Here is a 21240-nt window from a genome sequence, read left to right as displayed (position 1 = left end):
GATTTCCATCCCATATTCCAAAAAGACATACTGGTAGGGAAAAATGTACATTGTGAGCTCTATTTGGGGCTCACAATCTACATTTAAAAAAAAAAATAAAAAATAAAAAATAATTAAGTACATATCTTCATCATTGAGATCCTTTATTATCTCCTCCATATGTTGCATATATTAGTAACCCTTATGTGAGACACACAGGGGTTAATGTGGGGGACATGATGGGGTTAACTGCTATTAATGTGAGACACATGGAGTTACTAAAACTTAATTAATAACCTCAAATGCCTGACATTACTAGGAACAGAAACCGCAGCAACTTTTTTTTTTTTTTTTTTTAAATTTATAAATTACTTTAAGTTCGCTGTATGGAGCTCTTCTCCTACTATGGGAGCCTTTGGAAGATGCAGACAGGGGTGAACTTACCCCTTTTGCCGCCCGAGGCGAACTACAGAAAGCCGCCCCCCCCCCCCCGCCGGGAGGAGGGGGCGGAGAGAAGAGGGCATGGTGGAGCGGAGGGGGCGTGGTGAAGTGAAGGGGCGGAGCTTAGCGCCGTTCGCCGGCAGAGAGCAGGCACGGAGAAGACCTGCTCTCTGCCTGAGCGTGAGAGGAGGCTGCTGGAGCACCGCTGCTCCAGTGGCCTCCTCAAACCACCGCTCAGTGCTAAGTCAGTCCAGGACAAGCTGGACTGGCTTAGGTAACAAAAAATGCCGCCCTCCCTGAGGCCCTGGCATAGCGCCGCCTGAAGCGCTCGCTTCAGGTCGCCTCATGGGAGGTGCGGCGCTGGATGCAGATGGCAGAAACTCATCTCTGTAGCCGCAGGGTCCAAGCAGGATCTTTGTGCTGTAATGATGAGCTCCACCTCCTGAGCTTTCCTCACTCCCTCTCATTGGTGGGTTGAGAGGGTAATGAGAGAAAGGAGAGTGTCCTATACATCACTTCTAGCAGAGCACCGAAAAGACCCTTCCTTTTTATTTACTTCATGAAGGTTCCATGTTGGCTGCTGCATCAGTAAAATATGCCATGCCTGCCACTCTTGGCACGCATGCCAGGAGTTGCCGACGACTGAAATAGAAGTTACACTTTCAGTACTTAATAAATGTGATGGAAGACATGTAAAGTTTTTTTTTTTACACAAATTTCACCAGACCTCTAGTTTGTTTTTATTACTAAATCTTTCCCAATAGGTTTAATTTGATAGTATGTAAGCTTGTCTAATGATATATGAAAATATCTAAAACCTGGTTATCAATGGTAATAAGAACAATCTATTCCATGGTCCAGGGCAGTTAGGTGATGTGATGCATCTGCAGAACTGTCCTCACGGTCTGCACATATTTGGCATCGGGAACCGGTTTCCGCTGACTTCCGGGCTGAAGGAAAGCCTTGATAGTAGGAATTTCACTTATTCTTGTCTTGAAGCCCTACATAAATTATATATATGTTAGATATGTAAATATATAAATTATACATATTTATATATAGAATTAGCATAAATAAAATATCCAATACATCACATCAAATAAAAAAAATTGCCCTTTTCTCAATAACTTACTTTCCTTCTCTGTGCAGACAATCCTGATCACTGGGCATTGTTATGCCACTCATCATGCTTTCTATAATATGGATGGGGCTTATTAGCAGGGGGTTGGATTCACTATTGCTGAATGCATTTATGATGCATCAGAAAACAAGCTGAAATTGATGGCAGAACAGCTGGGGTAGATTTCAGCTTTTGGTATACAGTGCCAATTTTTTTAAACAGTCTTCTGCCTCTTATTAAATTCGATCTATCTTACCCAACATATTCCTCCGTAAGGCTGCCATGTTAATAAATTCCCTCCACTACATTTCATGTATATATCATTCACACCCAGAGCTGAAACAGGATTCAAATGGGTTCATGTTAACAAAAAGAGAAAAAGCGAACAAAATATACGTCTAACTTTTAATCAAGGTATGTAACCTATAGTGAAAATAAATAAATAAAATCCAATTAAAAAAAAAAGCTGAAGGGTGCTTAGCAAATTAGTGGACTATGTGTGAATCACCATATGATGGGGGTTCCATATTTTGATAGCTTTTCCAGCTTCCTAGTACATTGTACAAAATATTAAATGGAACCATTATGAAAAACAATTTAGCCCACAAACATTAAGCTCTGAACATTAAGCCCCGTGAATGAAAAATAAAAAAAAGTTATGGGGTTTGGAAGGCAGGGAGTCAAAAAAGAAAATCGAAAAAAAACAACAGGAAGGGGTTAATGAACATAAGCAAAAAACTATACATTTTATGTTACTACCAAGATAAACTTACCCTAAGGAGAGGAAAATGAGTGAGTGCACAGCGCACTTTTCTTCCACCATTTGTATAACCTCTAGCAGGTGGACATCAGCCCAGGAAAACCAATTTCCAACTAGGTAGTTCTTACCGTGATCTCTTAGGATCTGCAATATATAGGCAGAATCAGCTAAAAATGGGAAGTCACTTCCCATTGAAGTGAATGGGAAGTGTTCGGGAGCCGTCCGCAGCACTCACGTGTACGGCTGTGAATGAGTATTTTTACAAGCCCGGCGTAACTCCGTGTGCATGCAGCCTTAAACTCTCAAAAAAGAAATATTGTACTGCCAACAAACAAGTGCAACTTAAATATCGGTGGCTCTCCCTGTCACCAATATTATTGATGAACAAACCAAACTCAACTAACTGTCCATCTACCTGTCATAGTACTGTTATACTGTACAGATGTCTATGTTGTGCTGATATGTACTATATAGATATACTATATATAGCACACTGTTTCGAGTAAGTATAGTCCGCTCCATTCACCACTCAGCTGAGAATCTGGCATTATCAGGGGCTATAAGGGGCAGTAAAACATAGTGCACTCCATATAGACATTTGTATAGCACTCCTGTGGCGGGTAGATGGACAGTTAGTCCATCTTTGATTATACGTCAATAATATAGGTGATGGGAGAGCCACCAACTACTGTATTAATTTGTATGTGTTTGTTGCCAAAACAATACTTTTTTTTTTTTTTTAATGATATCTAATAAATTGAAAATTTTATAGGATATTGGTGTATAATTGGGGTCTGGTTGCCATTTGGTAAGGTATGGTTTATTGGACATTTTACATTGACACAAGCAGGTTATGGGGACAATATCTCTCCTTGAGAGCACCTTCCCAGGCGTACGGAGTCTTACAAAGCCATTTTTGCTCCACTGGGGGATTGTGGGAAAAATATGCAAATCTGTTTTCCAAGATGTAAATAGGAAAACAGTGCCTCTGTTTGCTGCCCTCTAGGGGTACCCTCTTAAACATCATGCATGGCTTTTACAAGTGTATTGCTATGATGCAAGGATATACCAAACCGATTTATTCTATTCCAAGAGGAACAGAATCCCAGCTGTGGACAGCACTGTTTCTATCTGGTTGGATCTCTTCAGCACAGCGTAGGGAAAACTGGTTTGGCAAAAATGAGAGACTTCTGGACCAGGTTATGGGGTAATATCTCTCCTTGAGGAGAGAGCACCTTCACAGGCGTACGGAGTCTTACAAGGCCATTTTTGCTTCGCTGGGGGATTGTGGGAAAAATATGCAAATCTGTTTTCCAAGGTGTAAAACAGTAGGAAAACAGTGCCTCAGAAAGTCTACTTTTGAGCAATAGTTTTACATATTAGACCAGGGCTACATTGTGATTTTTTGTAGCACCATTGAATTATTTTAGCGTAAGAAGAAACTGTGATATATACAAAAGTGAGATATGCCATTTCTATGTTTTTTAAACTTGAAAGGAAGAGTAGCTGCACTTGACAGCCTACTTTACTAGCCACAGTATACATGGACTGCCTTGTGTCTGAACGATTTACTTACATGGTAGAATACTTCAATATTTTAATAATATATTAATATTAAGGACTCAGTATCATGTAAAAAAAAAATCATTAACCCTTACGTTGGCTATTTCAGGTTATAGTAGCAAAATTATTTCTGGGGACTAACGTGCTTAACCCCTTCCCGACATGCACCGTAATAGTACGGTGCATGTCGGGTCTGTAACTATGGCGACCGCCCGGGAGCCGGGCGGCCGCCATAGCCGCCGGGTGTCTACTGCTTTAAGCAGTAGACAACCGGCTCTAATGCCTCCAATCGGTCCCCGGAGGCATTAACCCCTCCGGCGCCGCGGTCAAAGGCGCCGGAGGCGCCATTTTCCCGGCAGCGCATGGGCGCCGCCATTTTTTTTTTTTTTTAATGTAGATTGTGAGCCCCACATAGAGCTCACAATGTACATTTTTCCCTATCAGTATGTCTTTTTTTGGAATATGGGATGGAAATCCATGCAAACACGGGGAGAACATACAAAAAACATACAAAAAACAGATGTTTTTTTTGCCCATGGCGGGATTTGAACACCAGGACTCCAGCGCTGCAAGGCTGCAGTGCTAACCACTGAGCCACCATGTGGCCCATGGGCGCCGCCATTTTGCCCGTGATCGCCGGCTCCTGGAGCATGCTCCAGGGCCAACGTCATGTTGCCATGACAGCCGGGAGCCTGTACAAGGCTCCCAGGCTTGTCTGCAAATTGTCTCTTTTGCAGGCTAGTCTATGCAGCCTGCAAAAGAGAGGATGATTTTTTGCAATGCATTGCAATGCATTAGCATTGTAATGCATTGCATTAGTGATCAGACCCCCTGGGGTTCAACACCCCTAGGGGGTCTAATAAATGCAAAAAAAAATTTTTAAAAAAAGTAAAAAAAAAATATAAAAAAAATATAAAAAGTATTAAAAGTTCAAATCACCCCCCTTTCCCTAGAACACATATAAAAGTAGTTAAAAACTGTGAAACATATACATGTTAGGTATCCCCGCGTCCGAAATCGCCCGCTCTACAAATCTATAAAAATATTTTTCCTGTTTGGTAAACGCCGTAGCGGGAAAAATAGTCAAAAGTGCCAAACCGCCGTTTTTTAACTGTTTTGATTCTGATAAAAATTTGAATAAAAAGTGATCAAAGCAATAACATTTCCCGAAAATGGTAGAACTAAGAAGTACACCCGGCCCCGCAAAAAAAGATGCCCTATGCATCCCCGTACACTTACGTATAAAAAAGTTACGGCCGTCGGAATATGGCGACTTTAAGAAAAAAAAAATTTTAACACAGTTTTGGATTTTTTTTAAGGGGTCAAAATGTAAATAAAACCATATAAATTTGGTATCCCTGGAACCGTACCGAAACAGAATATAGTGGACATGTCATTTTGGCTGCACAATGAACGCCGTAAAACCAAAGCCCGTAAGAAAGTCGCAGAAATGCATTTTTTTCTTCAAATCCACCCCATTCGGAATTTTTTTCCTGCTTCCCAGTACATTATATAGAATAATTAATGGTGGCATCATGAAGAAAAATTTGTCCCGCAAAAATTAAGACCTCATATGGCTCTGGGTGCGGAGAAATAAAAAAGTTATGGGGTTTAGAAGGAGGGGAGTCAAAAACGAAAAACGAAAATCAAAAAATGCCATCGGCGGGAAGGGGTTAAAAAAACCCAAAAAACTTTACCTTTTCAAAAACTGTAAAATATCTTTTTTTTGCCTTGTCCAGAATGGTATTGAGATGCTTCTCCTTTAGCTCTTGCTCAATGAATGGATAAAACATGATGGATGTCATAAGATCAGTGGTGCCTCCCACATACATATAAATTCTAAGGACATGAAAAAATATTATATTTAAGCACCAAAGTACTAGTATTTGCAGTGACAAAGTTTACTAGTTTACTAAGGTTCTTTGTACCATATGAACAATGTATATGTTACTGTTACTTTGATAAATGTGTTAGTATGCATAATAACAATGTAATATACATAATAACCAGTAAAGGTAGTTAATGTAATAATATCTATTCAATTTATTATTTTAACCAGTTATTTTATATACAACCAAACCCATTTGGCTGAAGTGATAAATTATAATATTTCAGAAGTACAGGAATTGTCATCAGTGCTTGTGAAATAAAAAGGACAATGTTTTATTCAATAAAAATTGTTTTATTCTCACCATTTGTAAACGAACAATCTCCTACTTGTTACAACATGGCAAACTGTCATGGCATGTGGAATTACACAGTAACCCCGGCTTCTTGCAGCTCCATTTTCCTGACAGGCATTTTCCCCTGCAGTTACATATTTTGAAACCTTGACCACCTGTGATTGAAGATTTCCTGACACACTCACAAAGTGTCACAATTATATCTGGAACTTCCTCTTGTAAAATTAAATTCTCCTTACAAATGGCAAACTAGTTCCTAGAATGCTTTGGAGCCAATCGTCCTTTCTTGGTGCCAAACTCATGCATCTTGCCATCAGCATCCACCTGCAGAATGACCCTAAGAATGTTCCTGGAGTCACTTCTACCCCTGTCCACATCAGGAACCCATAAATTTGCACATAGGCAGGTTCAAACCTGCATAAGTGTGACATTATCATACTAACTGGATGGTGCTGGATATTATTCATAATAACTAGAGATGAGCGAGTAGTATTCGATCGAATACCTCCCCGCCATAGGTATTCGTGTAAGCGGCTGATGCGCTTAACCCCTTGGTGTTCGGCCGCTTACACAAATACCTATGCGGGGAGGTATTTGATTGAATACTACTCACTCATCTCTAATAATAACATTTTAATGTGATTAATTCTGTAAAATCTAAAATATTTACTACATTAACCACCTTTATTGGTTATTATGTGTAATACCCTGTTATTATGTATACTACTCACATTTATCAAAGTAACAGTAACATATATACTATGCAGTCTGTGACTATTCCCAGAGATTGTGAAAAGGGCAAGCACAAATGTGCATGGGTTCTTTACCACTGCATGCCTTTTATATGGGGGTAAACATAGCATTTTTTTTTCGATGGTAGGTTACACTAATAGAGCAAAAATTTGTGGCATGCTCCATGAGTTGCTCCTCTAGACACATTTCTTTAAGGTGGTAATAGCGCCATATATATGAAACATAAGGAACATTTTATGGTAACAAGTGTTGTCCCATATAGCTGCATAGTATGGAACTATATTAGACAGACACTGTACGCCGGATGTCTTACAATGCTTTCAGGGTTCAAGTTCTTTTCTTTTTGTTAAGCTAGTAGCTAGTGTGATCTAAAATAAAAATAAGCCTGGCTCACATCTACGTTCGGTTTTCCATTCAAGGAGTCCACTTGGGGACCCCCCCGAAAGGAATACTGAGCGCACTAAAAAGCGGTGAGCTATGAAAGCACACCGATCCCATAGACTATAATTGGGGTCCATGTGTTTTCCACACGAAACATGCAGAAGGGAAAGTACCGTATTTTTCGGACTATAAGACGCACTTTTTTCCCCAAAATTTTGGGGGAAAAGAAGGGTGCGTCTTATAGTCTGAAGGTGGTGCCTGGCATCCGCTGTAATAGAGAGGCGGAAGCCGGCAAGTGATAGACGCCATTACAGGTGCCGGGGCCTGAGACATCGCTGCGCTCCTCTGCCCTGCAGGAAGCCAGCAGCGGCAGGGGCTCCTCCGTGCCCCCGCCGCTGGCTTCATGCAGGGCAGAGGATCGTAGCGATGTCTCAGGCCCCGGCGTCTATCCCTCCCCGGCATCCGCCTCTCTAGTACAGCGGATGCCGGGTCAGTATCCGTGGCCTCTTCTCCCCCGGGGCCGGTCCCCACCGGCCCCGTACCTGTGACGTTGCAGGCCGGCTCCTGCGCGGCGATATCGCAGGAGCCAACCTGTTCGGGTGACAGCTGGGAGCCTAATGAGGCTCCCAGGCCTGTCACTGCTATATATTAGTATTGCGGCTGGGTCTATGACCAGCCGTAATACTAATAGACAGAATGTCCCATAGACGGCAATACAGTTGTATTGCCGTCTATGGGACTTGCGATCAAGTGACCGCAGGTTCAAGCCCCCGGGGGGGAATAAAATAGTAAAAAAAAAAAAAAAAAAAAAAAAAAAAAAGCTTTAAAAATATGAAATAAATAAAAGTTCTAAATCACCTCCTGTTTTTTTTTTCAATACAAGGTGATCTAAGCAATAGATATCCCCCAAAATGGTATAACTAAAAAGGACAGCTGGCCCGCAAAAAAAATGCCCTATACATCCCCGTACAGCTGCAGGGTCACCTGTAAAACTACAACTCCCATATATTAAATATTTTACCAGTTTTTGCTTCAAAATTTTTTTTCCCTATTTTCCTCCTCTAAAACCTAGGTGCGTCTTATAGTCCAGTGCGTCTTATAGTCCGAAAAATACGGTAGTTCTCACCACACGGAAAACACACAGACCCAATTATAATCTATGGGGTCCGTGTGCTTTCATTGCTCATCGCATTTTAATGTGTTCGGTATTCCATTCAGGGGATCCTCAAGTGGACTCCCCGAATGGAATACTGAATGTATATGTGAACCAGGCCTCACTTGCCTACAGACTGCACTGTCGCTCCCATTCCACTGGCCAGGCTTTGTTTTGTGCAGAGGCGATGTTGGGTCGATGGCTAGTGACTGGCTGTAGCAGTCAGGAGCTGTCCATGTGAAATCAACAACACGTGACCATAGAGTTCTTCATTGACCTCAGCTGTCACATGCCATAAACTTAATGTCACCATTGAAGACCGGTAAACAAAGCCTGACCCGTAAAATGGAAGTGATGGTACAGGATTAGGTAGGAGAGTAAAACATATTTTTCATTTTAGAATATGATTGACAACCTCTTCAAATATCTGTTGACATTTAATAACTGAAAATTGGAATATACAAGTTTATAATATAGGTAGTTCTTACAGAGCTCTCTCCTTCAGGTCTTTCCCATAAAGATTATACTTTGCAGCAATATAATGGAGAATAGCTTGAGTCTGGACAAGTTTCATTCCATCAATTTCCACCAATGGTACTTGTTCAAACAACAAGGCTCCATCTAAAAATATAAAACCATAGATAAAATCGCAAATTGGCCTATTTTTGTCAATACACAAATTAGCTCTTTGGGGCAATGAGGGCATTGATGTTACTTCAAAGAGTTAATTTTCATATTAACAAAAAGGCTATATCTGGTCATTGAGGGCTACGAATAGAAAAGCGGACAAATGCTGTTTACTTCAGGTGATCCTACCCTAACTTTCTGCAGGGCTGGATTGATATGTTTGGTAGTGGTGCCTCCTTTTAAGAAGAATTGCATTGTCTGCTTCACTAGTCCTGCTTTCAAAGACGCTGGAACCCTGACTGAAAACTGATTGACCATATTAAAGAGTGTGCCAATGAGATGCCAAGTTTCATAGGGATAGATCATAGTTGTTATAATTCTATTAATAATAGAAGCCATAATGCTAGTATAAGCAGAACCTAAAGCTGACTTTACAACTTAGTCAAGAGTTAATACTTTCTAATCATAGTCGGTCTGGCCACTTTAGGGGGCCCTACCAGACTCCCACTGCTTTTTTTTTACTAGGTAGTGGAGGTGCGGTAAAGCCCCTATCCACTTACTTCTCCTCGCTCCTGGCCAGGGGGCTCCCTGTATGATGCACATTACGTCATCGCAAAGTAATTTGCAGCACACAGGACCAAGGCTGAAGCCGGAAGAGGAGAGACTGCAAGTAGGAGTGGGAAGAGGTAGGGAATGCAGCCAGATTCTTCTTGGTTTTGCAATCTGGTTTTAAATAACCGGATCGCAAAACTGGGGAAAAGTGGCGCCGCCGACCCAGTTCTGCTACAAGCTTCCTGTTCTACCACTCACAGGCATGTAGGTCACAGGCCCCATTGAGCCTGTGGCCTACAAGCTAATCCCCAATACTTAACTAACTGCTCTGGCGCGGCTTCTTCCTGCTCCGGGTGCACATGACATCACATCAGTGCACCCGAAGCAAGAAGGTGCAAACAGGTAAGTATTGACCTAATTCTGTCATGGGGGGGGGGGGGGGGGGGAGAGAGAGACCAGTGAAGGGGCTACTGTATGGACCACACAGTGGATCCTTCGCTATTCTCCCCATACAGTGGCCAACTCACCTGCCCTACCCCCATATAGTGGCCCCGTCACTATTCTCCCCTATACACTGGTCCCCCCCCCCTCATACAATGTCCCCTATACTATATGGGAATCATTGATGGGGTAATGATACTGTGTGGGGGGGTTTGGAGTCAGTGATGGAGGAGAATATCCTGGGGGACATTAAAGGAGTTGTCTAGGCAAAAATGGACAACCCTTTCAAAGTTTAAACAAGCTGGGGCAGTGAACAAAAAAATGCATACTCCTCAGTCCCCGTTCCTATGGTGACTTCCTGCGGCGTCTTCCTGCATTGTGCAGAAGCTGCTGAGGCCAATCAGCGAACGGCCTGAATGACACTATCTGTGACATCATGACCCATGATTCATGGGTCCTCTTCCTGAGGCCACAACACTACAGCTTCAGCACAACACTGGAACAAATCCGGAAAAGTAGACAAACTGGGAGGTGCAGGATGACAACGGAGCAACTGGGCAGGCGAGTATGCTTTTTTTTTCTTTTTTTTTTTTCTTCACCACCCCCAGCAGATTTAAACTTTAAAGTTTAGTTTGGACAGCCACTTTAAAGGAGTTTTTTTTTTGTTTTTTTTTTTAAATTAGGCCTGGGGAGCTGCATAAAAAAAACAAACAAAAAAACCACATTACTTTCTCTCCTGTCCACAGTGTCTCCCAGCACGGTTTGGTCCTACACCTCTCTTGTTTTCTTCTAAGGGAAGGGACCCAAGACAGCAGAGTTGCAGGACTGAGCCGTGCTTGGAGGACTGGAGGACACTGGTGTGACGGGGACAAGTGAGTGTTTTTTTTTTTTTTCTCCCACCACCTCCTTCCTCCCAGATTGATTATAAAAAAAAAAAAAAAAAAATTTCTCTAGGCCGAGGCGCCTCACATTGTGGAAACGCAGCTTTTTTTGTTGCCGATTTTGTTGCGTTTTTTTGAGCCAAGAGCCAGGAGTGAATTGAGCAGAAGGAAGAAATATATATATATATATATATATATATATATATATATATATATATATATATCCCATTCCTCTTGTAGCCATACTTGGCTTTGGCTCAAAGAACCGCAACAAAATCTGCAACAAAAAAAAGGTGTATTTCCGCAACGTGGGGCCTCAGCCTTAAAGTGTGAGGCATTAGTGGGGTTTAATAAAAGGGTTGTCCAGGCATAATTTTTTATGGTTTATCCTCAGGAAAGTTCATAAACATCTGATCTGTAGGGGGCCGACACCCGGCCCTCAGACCGATCAGCTATACGGAGTCACTTCCGGCGCCCATCCTGTACACAAGACAGGGCCTTAAGCAGTGGGCTTCTAGAAACAATTCCACTGGTGGGCCCTAGACATCCCAGTCCAACACTGCTTTGGTCCTAACTTCCTAAGCTTTGCCTATTCTGAAGTTTATTATGATTTATATGTGTACTCTCTATTATAATATTTGTATCTTTGGTCAAGTATAAAAACCAGTACAGACAACAGAAAACTACTAAAATCAAATAGTAACTGCTAAATAAAAGTTGAAACATTGAAAAAATAAAGATACCCCGAATTAAGTGTTCAAATTGTTCTCTTGTCTCCAAAATCTCTTCTTCAAACTAGAGAAGAAAACACATTCATGACTGTCATTGTTTTTAATTAAGAATACAAACGTGATAAAATGATATCAATTCAATGCAAACTAAACTATACAAACCTCAACACCTGCAGCAGCAAGCAGCCAGCGTATGGACTCCATTCTACCCCTACCATTGAAGTAGTATAGCTTGGGTTTTCCAGACATCTTTGTGTGTTTTACCTGGATGTTTGAAGAAGAATTTAAAAAAAAAAGTTACAATCCTTACCGTTGTGGGGAGATAATAAAACATATAGTCAAGAGCATCTATTTTGTGACTTCACATTAAGCTCCTAGAATATTATGGTACGAACTCATAAAGAATAGAAGACTACCACAAACTAACAAAAATCCAATTGACAGATCTGCATCCCCTGGAAGTGAGCAGTGGAGGTTTCAGTTCAGCGACGAGCAGAGTTTTTAAACAGTGTGGGGAACTGATATACATGATATATTACTATTATAAATTGGGAGTTCCCATGAACATAGCCATATCTACACTTGTACACAAGAAAAACTTACAATTCTTACAAATATGGGTGATTTTTTTTTGTGGAATTCTAAAGGTTTTTTCAATTTTTTTTTTCAATTCAAAAGGTTTTTATTGATTTTCAGAAATATAAAAGAGCAAAAACAACAAAAGTATTCAACTAAATGACAAAAAAAGAAAATGTCAGCGACCGTCATTAAGGAAAAAGTAGACATTATCTAGAACAGAATAAAGGAGAAGAAGAGGGATAAGAGGAGGGAAGAAGAGTAGAGGAGGAGAAGGAAGAAAGAGAAAAGAAGAAAAAAAAGAGGGGTGGAGGAGGGAGAGAGAAAATGAAGAGAGGGGAAGGGGAGCTGAGTGCTCAGTGCCTGTATTTCTGAGCTCTTTATCTCTCCGTCCAGGTCAAGTGACATATCTCCCTTCTCTCAGGGAGGGGAGAGGGAACTGAGTGCTCAGAGCAGCTTGTATTTCTGAGCTGTTTATCTTCGGCTCTTCCAGTTATCAGGTCGGCTAATTGAATTGTGCTGATAAGGGCTGAGACAGGGAGTCTGTCATCTCTGTATGTAAACTGAGTTTTATTGCAAGCTGACTCGTGGTCCTGTAGCATGTATGTTTGGGATTCTCATCACCTATCAACTCCAGCTCTGCTACATCAGCTTCATATTGTGCATCTTCCATCAATCATTACTGACTGCAAACATGTATTGCTATGAAGAGAGCTAAGCAGAGCAAGTGAAATCCCGCCCACCAATTTACCGAGAAAACCAGGAAGTGAATAGAGCATACAGCCTGCAAGTTGGTGAACAGGTGAGTTGGGAATACCCCTTTAAGAAAGCCCACCACGAGTCTAGGTGTCTTCTCTAATCATCTTAGTGGTGATATCTTTTATCAATGGATAGGACCATGAATGCTGATACTTTTTATGGTCTGAGACTTGTCAGAGATCCAGCAAAGATTTCCTTATTGACAGGGGCACTATACGTATAAGATAACGCGGCAAAATTAAGGAAATCATAACTAGGTTTCTGAGAAGTCTCAGACCATAGTAAGTTTTTGCATTCATGGTCGTATCTTTTAGCAACCTATCAAGGCAATAGACTCACCACAAAATGGTTGGAGAAAATCTTTAAAGAGGTATTTCCAACTCCCCTGTTCACCAACTTGTAGGCTGTATGCTCTATTCTTTTCATGGTTTTCTCAGTAAATTGGTGGGCGGGGTTTCACTTGCTATCTCACAGACAAATCCAGCTCTGCTAGCTCTCTTATACACAATACATGTCTTATAAACAATACATGTTTGCAGTCAGTAATGAAGGATGGTTGTAATTAAATTATCACAGTATCACTAGAAGATGCACAATACGAAGCTGAAGTAGCAGAGCTGGATTTGTTAGGTGATGAGAATCCCAAACACACATGCTGCAGGACCAAGAGTCAGCTTGCAATAAACTCACTTTTAGGTCTGTGCTTACATACAGAGGTAACAGACTCTCTGTCTCAGCCATTATCAGCAAAATTCAATTAGCCGACTGATAACTGGAAGAGCCGGAGATAAACAGCTCAGAAATACAAGCTGCTATGAGCACTCTGCTCCCCCTTCCCTCCCTGAGAGAAGGGCGATACGTCACTTGTCCTGGGCGGAGAGATAAAGAGCTCAGAAATACAAGCACCGAGCACTCAGCTCCCCCTCCCCTCCCTGAGAACAGGGAGACACGTCACTTGTCCTGGTCAGAAAGATAAGACCATCCTCAGGTCCATGGTTATTGAAACACAGTGTAAACAAAGTGAAAAATCTCAGATAGCGGCCAAACAAAGCAGTTTTGCTTAAGCAATGTAGTTAGGAAAAGTCTTAAATCCACATAAGCTAGCAGTATAGATAGGATCCTTGAGATGGAACAACCCCTTTAAACCTCTGCAAAAAGTTTAACTTATAATTGCCGAAAAAAATAAAAATAGGCTGTGCAGGAGAAATACCCCTTTAAAGTTTCTTCTTTAATTTCTGCTAGAAAAGCTTTAAAATAAGACTGTATACATGCGCAACATAAATGTATATCATCTGTGTATGAGAATCACAAGATGTTTTTTCCCTCAGTTTAAACAAGGGCAGTTTTGTTGAATCCTAGACAAGTCTCCAACATTAACTATGCTTATTCAGCAGTCTCATCTCGCTAGCAGCCAGATTTCTGGCAAGCACAGAGGTCACACTAGTTACATAAGGGAGCCGGTTATTGTGAAGGCAAACTGGGTTTAGGGATTTAACTGCTGCCACCAAGCACTAATGTCATGTATTGCAATAAACAAGCCTCACAGATCCCCCATTTTGATGCTGCCTGAGCTCCCTGCTGGACTCTGCTTACTGGTCCCATATGCATAGCTCATATACTGACTCATGTCTCCATGGTAACAGACTACATATAATTATTGTCGGATCCTGTAGTTGTGTATTACTTCTCTGCCTCTTGCCAATGTACGGGGGATATTGTCACTCCTTAGGGAGAGACCACCATATAGGTGTGTGGAGACTTGTTAAGCCTTTAGCACTCCACTTTGCAAGGAACTATGGGAAGAATATGCAAATCTGCCTTCCATGATGTAATTAGGAAGACAGTTGCTGCCTCATTGTTGCAAACCAATAGAGGGCGCTCACTGGAATGTGCAAGCCTGTCTTAAGACAGGATTCCAGTGAAATAACCCAATAATGGCTGCTCCCTTTAGCCTCATGCCCGACCTTCCAAGAGGCCTTTGTTTAGCAATGATGCTGGGATTAATACCAGGTGTAGTCTCTCAATCGAGGACAGCTGTTTCGATCTGGTTGGATCTCATCAGCCCGATGTAGAGAGGACTATAACCTGGTAGAGGTGAGAGGCTTAGACAGGGTTCGGGGGATATTGTCACTCCTTAGGGAGAGACCACCATATAGGTGTATGGAGACTTGTTAAGCCTTTGAAGGCTTAAAGGCTTGAAGGCTTGTTGAAGGCTTAACAAGTCTCCACACACCTATATGGTGGTCTCTCCCTAAGGAGTGACAATATCCCCCGAACCCTGTCTAAGCCTCTCACCTCTACCAGGTTATAGTCCTCTCTACATCGGGCTGATGAGATCCAACCAGATCGAAACAGCTGTCCTCGATTGAGAGACTACACCTGGTATTAATCCCAGCATCATTGCTAAACAAAGGCCTCTTGGAAAGTCGGGCATGAGGCTAAAGGGAGCAGCCATTATTGGGTTATTTCACTGGAATCCTGTCTTAAGACAGGCTTGCACATTCCAGTGAGCGCCCTCTATTGGTCTGCAACAATGAGGCAGCAACTGTCTTCCTAATTACATCATGGAAGGCAGATTTGCATATCCATCTTGCCAATGTATTCTTGGACACTGGGAAAACATGTGTGGTCAGAGCACATCAGTGCTTCACCCCTGTGGGAACCTATTTCTAAAAGCAACTATTGCTTGTACAGGCATATCAGGGTGAGAGGAGGAGTGGGTGCCGCTACAGGCCACGGTAGATGATGGAGAGAGGGGTGAAGATGTACAGAGCATATTTACAAGAAAATACCCACTAAGGTCTAAACTTGCAGCTTTGCAGGTAGTCAGAGAAAGCAACATCACAATGCAACCTGAATTTCTCAAGGTACACAGACACATTTTGAAATATCCCTTTTGATAGTCTCCCATTATCAAAAAAATAATAATCAAATCACTTTTTACCCATACTGTAGTGATGAAACAGAATTTACAAAGTAACTTTATACAGCAAAAATAGGATTTAGACTATACGAGATTTTTGGGTTTTATAAATTATGTGTGTTCTTTACATCAAAAGTGAAAAACTGCATATAAAGCCTAGAAAAAGAAAACTTTAAACAAATGACAGACATTTTATATTTAAGCATTTTGTGTATAACTCCCACATTAGTGGGTACATAGAAGTACAGTAGTAAAGCACTTACAGAGCAGTAAAATCAGCAGCCTTCTTCTTACAGTGTCAGCTCCAAATCTGAAGCTGGGCAGGGGTGTGCTATCCACATACAGAACTTTTATTTGAAGACAACTTAGCCTTGTCAGAGTTTGGCAACAAGCTTATGATAAGAGCTTTTACACAGTGTAACATGAATACCAGGTTTGGGAGCTGACGATTTGCACACATATAGATTTTTGTAACAAAACATAAACCTCAAGAGAATGGTAAAATTGATCTACTAACTTCAAAAATGTACACAAATGGGCATATATTGCCAGTGGCATGATGGTCACTGGATTTTACTAGGATGTGCAGTGTCAAAAATTAGTCTACAATTCATTTGCTTTGTAAACAAGATATTATGTCCTAAATACACAGATATAAGAGTGGAAAAAGATGGACTGGTTACTAATATTTCTTTCTTTCAGACGACTGTTTCAACATCACAGTAGTTTATGAAACATACAAACTGCTTCCCAAGACATCATCATTCATCATTTGTAGCATAAATGAATCTCTCTTGATAAATAGATGGCCAGTAACAACCTGCATTTGTTAACAGTATGTTATATTGGGGAATACAGAGAAATGTATGGTAAAATATTAGTGTACTGTTCAGGAATAAGCTAGTGTTGCTACATAGACTCTGTATAAATAAATATGCATTCATTTTTATACTCCTACAGCAATAAATTACAGCAAATAAGTTCATGGGCATACACCAATTCCAAAAAAGGCTGCAAAGAGCCATAATACTATATACTGTAGTAGAAAATTAATATTCCAGTCAAATCTTGCATCAGCTATCCACAGGTCTCCTAGGTTTTCAGTCTCTGGATGCACAAGTTTGATTAAATTACATTTACACAGTGCAGATAAATTGTGTTCTCTTGTCACAATTACCTATGGTTTACTGCAAAAATGTAATGAAACACAGGTGTCTGAATGGAGCCTAAATCTAGGTCATTACATTCCCTAAACCACAGATGAAAGTTGCAAGACATTTTTACAACCTCACTTATGTTCTTGTGTAAATGTTATATGGGTAGAAGAATCTTGAAGACACATAGCTTTCCTAATGCTTCCCAGAAGGGGGCAAGGTGTTCAGATCCCCACCAATTACACAATGAGAATATGTCCTAGTACAGTGATGGCGAATCTTTTTGAGACAGAGTGCCCAACCTGCAACCCAAAACCCAATAAATTATCGCGGAGTGCTAACACGGCAATTTAACCTTAAAACTCTGTGGATCGAGATTTGCGGACCCACAAATTACAGTTGTGTGAATGGGGCTTTACAGAGCTTGTACTGAAAGGTAAAGGTCTCTGCATTTGCTACTTTTGAACAATTAAAAAAAGTTATCAACTACTGAAGACTCTGACGTTTTTTATATTTACATCGCACAGGGTCTATTTTATAGTGACCGTGAAATGTACTCCACAGTAGCCCCCCTCCCCACATAGTAGTCAATGCTCCACAGTAGCCCCCTTCCCCACACAGTATTCAATGCTCCACAGTAGTCCCCTCCTCTCACAGCATGAAATGTTCCATAGTAGCCCCACTCCCCACACACAAATATACTTACCTGAAGAGCCGCTAGGCATCCTTCTCCTGTTGACTGCGGGCGATGATGACCTAAGTCATTACGCCTGCGCAGAGGTCACACTCTGCAGTCTGCAGCCGCGGACCGCGCAGCCTACACTGACAGCTTTGAAAGCAGCAATCGCTCTCTAACAGGGAATTCTGTACCAGATTCCCTGTTTGTGAGCGATTCGGGCAACAGTGCACGTGCCAGCAGAAGTGGCTCTGCGTGCCCTCTCTGGCACGCATGCCATAGGTTCGCCATCACGGTCCTAGTAACATACTATTAACATCAGTACCGAGACAACTATTTTAAACAGTCACTAAGGGCTCGTTCACATCTGCGCCCAGGTGTCCGTTCTGCAGGTTTCCGTTTCCTGCATAAAACAGAGCAGGAGACGGAAACCTGCAGTGAGAAAGCTGTCCGGCCGTGAACGGCGGTGAGCGTTTTATGCTCTCCGCAGCGAAACCGGGTTTCTTAATTCGGACACAGAGTCGGACATGCAGTACACTGTGTCCGGATTAAAAAAATCAGGTTTCGCGGTGGAGAGCATAAAACGCTCACCGCCGCTCACGGTCTGTGCTTTCCGTCTTCTGACATGCAGAAGACGGAAAGCACAGAACGGAGACCAGAACGCAGGTGTGAACCTAGCGTAAATATTTGGTATTATTCCCTTGTTTTTTTCACTTTCTGGCCCAAGAACAAACTAAACATTACAACCATGTAAGAAAAAAGAATTTTATTATATAGCATTTAACAATACAATATGAATTGGACACTGGACATTACTGCAAACTTTAAAAGAGCCAAAAAAAAAATAAAAAAATTATAAACGTATAAAAAAAACAAAAACAACTGCTCATGTGTTATAACTGCTTGTTCTTATAGAAAGACTACACAGGAGTAAGGTCTTTGTTTTCTTACAGTACAAAACGACATTGCATGAAGACCCCATAATGCTGAAATAGCATAGCATAGATATTATGGCACAAGATGCTTCGTGCATTATCTTTTTGGCTTAAAAGATTTCAATAAAGAAATATACCAAATAAAAGAAGATAATAAAGACCAAACCTAGAAGCAAGGTTGTTACTACAATGCACTGGTCAACCTCCTATTGGGCTCAATTTATTTTTTGATTATAGGGTTTATTAACTTTGGACATAATCTTTACCATAACACATGTACATTGTACATCCTTACCTTAGGGATACGGTGCATGTGGATACTGGGCAGGTGATACTTGTTATGAAACTGGGCTGGCCAAGGTTTCTAAGCCATTCACTAAATAAATAGCAATATAAATGGTGCCAGTCTAACATCCTGGCTTATTGCGTCTGACAATGAGGGCTTACAACATTGTTACCAGATGGTTTTGAATCTGTCTCTGTTTCATATGATTTATGCCAATTTTTTTTATCCTAAACTTTAATCTGCAACTTCAATTGTGCCCCATAAAATAACAATCTCAAAAAGTTATTGAAGGAACGCTACTGGAAATACTCTGCAGTGTTTATTCTGGCTCAATGCACCTCCAGGAGGGCTCAACGGAACAACACATACACAGCCTTGATGCCCAAGCTTCACATACAACAGTGCAAAGTGTATAATATACTACTTAAGGCTGGCTGGTATTGGCAGAAGGTAAGGGTTAATGCAGCTATAACCCAACATCGCCTGATATGATGCATCAGTATTGAAGTAATGCCAAGAACATTTTCACAATCACAGAAATTTGGAGTTTTGCCCAGAATCTTTATGCAAGCTGCTTATGCCATTCTGCCAACTAAGGCACTGATGTAGCTTAGTAACAAAAATCTTAATTGTACAAAGCCTCGTATCTTACAACAGCTAAGGCTTTACTGTATTAGGTGGCACATCTGAAATTAGTAATACATAAACATACAGATGCTTATAATAAATATATGGGTAAATATCCTGCGGCTGGCTACTACTTTCAGTCATATAATGTAAACCTTCCAGCTTTGTCATAGGCCTATATTAAATAAAAACATTTATAGTATATCAGCATTCTGAACATTGGCATCCAATGAAGCTTAGTGCAATAGAGAGCAGTACTGAATTCCTGTAATGGAACAAACATATTTAGTTACCGAGAGATAAAGTTTGTCTAGAATATATAACAGCCTGCTAAATGACCCCTTTTACTGTGTTAAACCAAGAAAATCTTGACTAAAGGGGTTTATGGAGGCTAAAGGGTTACTATATAGGTAGAGACAGTTCATGCCCTGCTAAGAATTCTGGAGTAAGGAATATACACACAAGTAGTCCTTGTTGTAAAAGAGGAATGTGTTCTAGCACCATCTTTTGGAAGGTAGCTCCCTATAGATTAATTCATGGTTTTCAAAGACAAAACCCCCCCAACAACCTAATAGCTAAATCAGAATCAGGAAGAGGGACCTAAGGTGGTGCTAACATAGGTCATTCTTTTCTCCATTGAGGTCTTATTTCAATGGAGACCAATATTTAAACTTTATAGCAAATTTGAGAGAATGTGCACACTTGCAGTAGAAATGATTCCACAAAGATGGTCAATGCCCTTAGTGGGAGTCAGATTACTTGAAGCCTGGCGTACACGTGTTACCTGCACATCTTTATCTTGAAAGCTTAATTACCGTAACAATATGAACACTGATGTCTGCTTTCTAAGACAAGCATGAATCTGTATATCCTGGTCCTACTTCTCTGGAATGATAGAACAGAAGTGGAATAATCAAACTATAGAACACTCAATTATAAAAATAAAGCAGTATAATGTTAAAGGGCTTGTCCGGGATAACTGGAAATCCCTACACTAATTTAAACAACCTCTACCCTCCTACTTTCTAAATAACAATTAATTAAAAATGTATAGTTACCCATATTCCTGGGGTGGTCATGTGATTGCCTCAGGGACACTTTCTGATTATCCGGTGACGGTCCTTTTCCCAATTTCCAGAAACGGATAGTCACTACTATTTCTACACCAACCCCTCTCACCTTACTCCCCACCCCTCCTCACTTACCTCTCTCATACACCCCTTCCCTGTCTCTCTAGCTATCATGCTCTTCCCTACCTACTCAGCCCAACCCCTGACCCCATTATATACTTACCTTCCATGCTTCTTCCTGCAGGAAGGACCTCCTTCTTTACGGATTCTGCCAATAATCCAACTCTACTGCGCAGCTCCCATGCATGCGCAGTAGAGGTGGATCATCGCTGCAGAGAACAGAGCAGAGCTGGAGAAGAAGGAGGGGGTGTCCCACAGGAAGAAGCGTGGAAGTTAAGTATATAATGGGATCGGGGGTTGGACTGACTAGGTAGGGAAGGGAAAAACAGCTAGAGAGACAGAGAGGGGGTGTATGAGAGGACGAAAGGAAGGAGAGGGAGAGGAGTGAAGAACACCCAGAAATCACTCAAAACATAGCTAAACTGCTAAACAGACTTAAAAAAAAAACAACAGCTTCAATGTATGATATATAAAACATAAAAGTTGCCTTGTGAGGTTAAGGCACCATGGTTCTTTCCACAGCGCTTTCAACAGAAAGTTTGCGGAGTT

The 21240-nt window shown here is 41.2% G+C and overlaps 1 pseudogene; it reads right to left on the bottom strand.

Annotated features, from left to right (window-relative positions):
- Positions 1–605: 605 nt before the first annotated feature.
- Positions 606–16140, bottom strand: LOC142197820 (glutathione S-transferase A4-like; annotated as a pseudogene).
- Positions 16141–21240: the final 5100 nt, after the last annotated feature.

Source organism: Leptodactylus fuscus, chromosome 3 (genome assembly GCF_031893055.1).
Source record: "Leptodactylus fuscus isolate aLepFus1 chromosome 3, aLepFus1.hap2, whole genome shotgun sequence".
NCBI classification, from domain to species: domain Eukaryota; kingdom Metazoa; phylum Chordata; class Amphibia; order Anura; family Leptodactylidae; genus Leptodactylus; species Leptodactylus fuscus.
The sequence above is the reverse complement of the archived record's forward strand: the minus strand, read 5'-3'. Positions and strand labels throughout refer to the sequence as shown.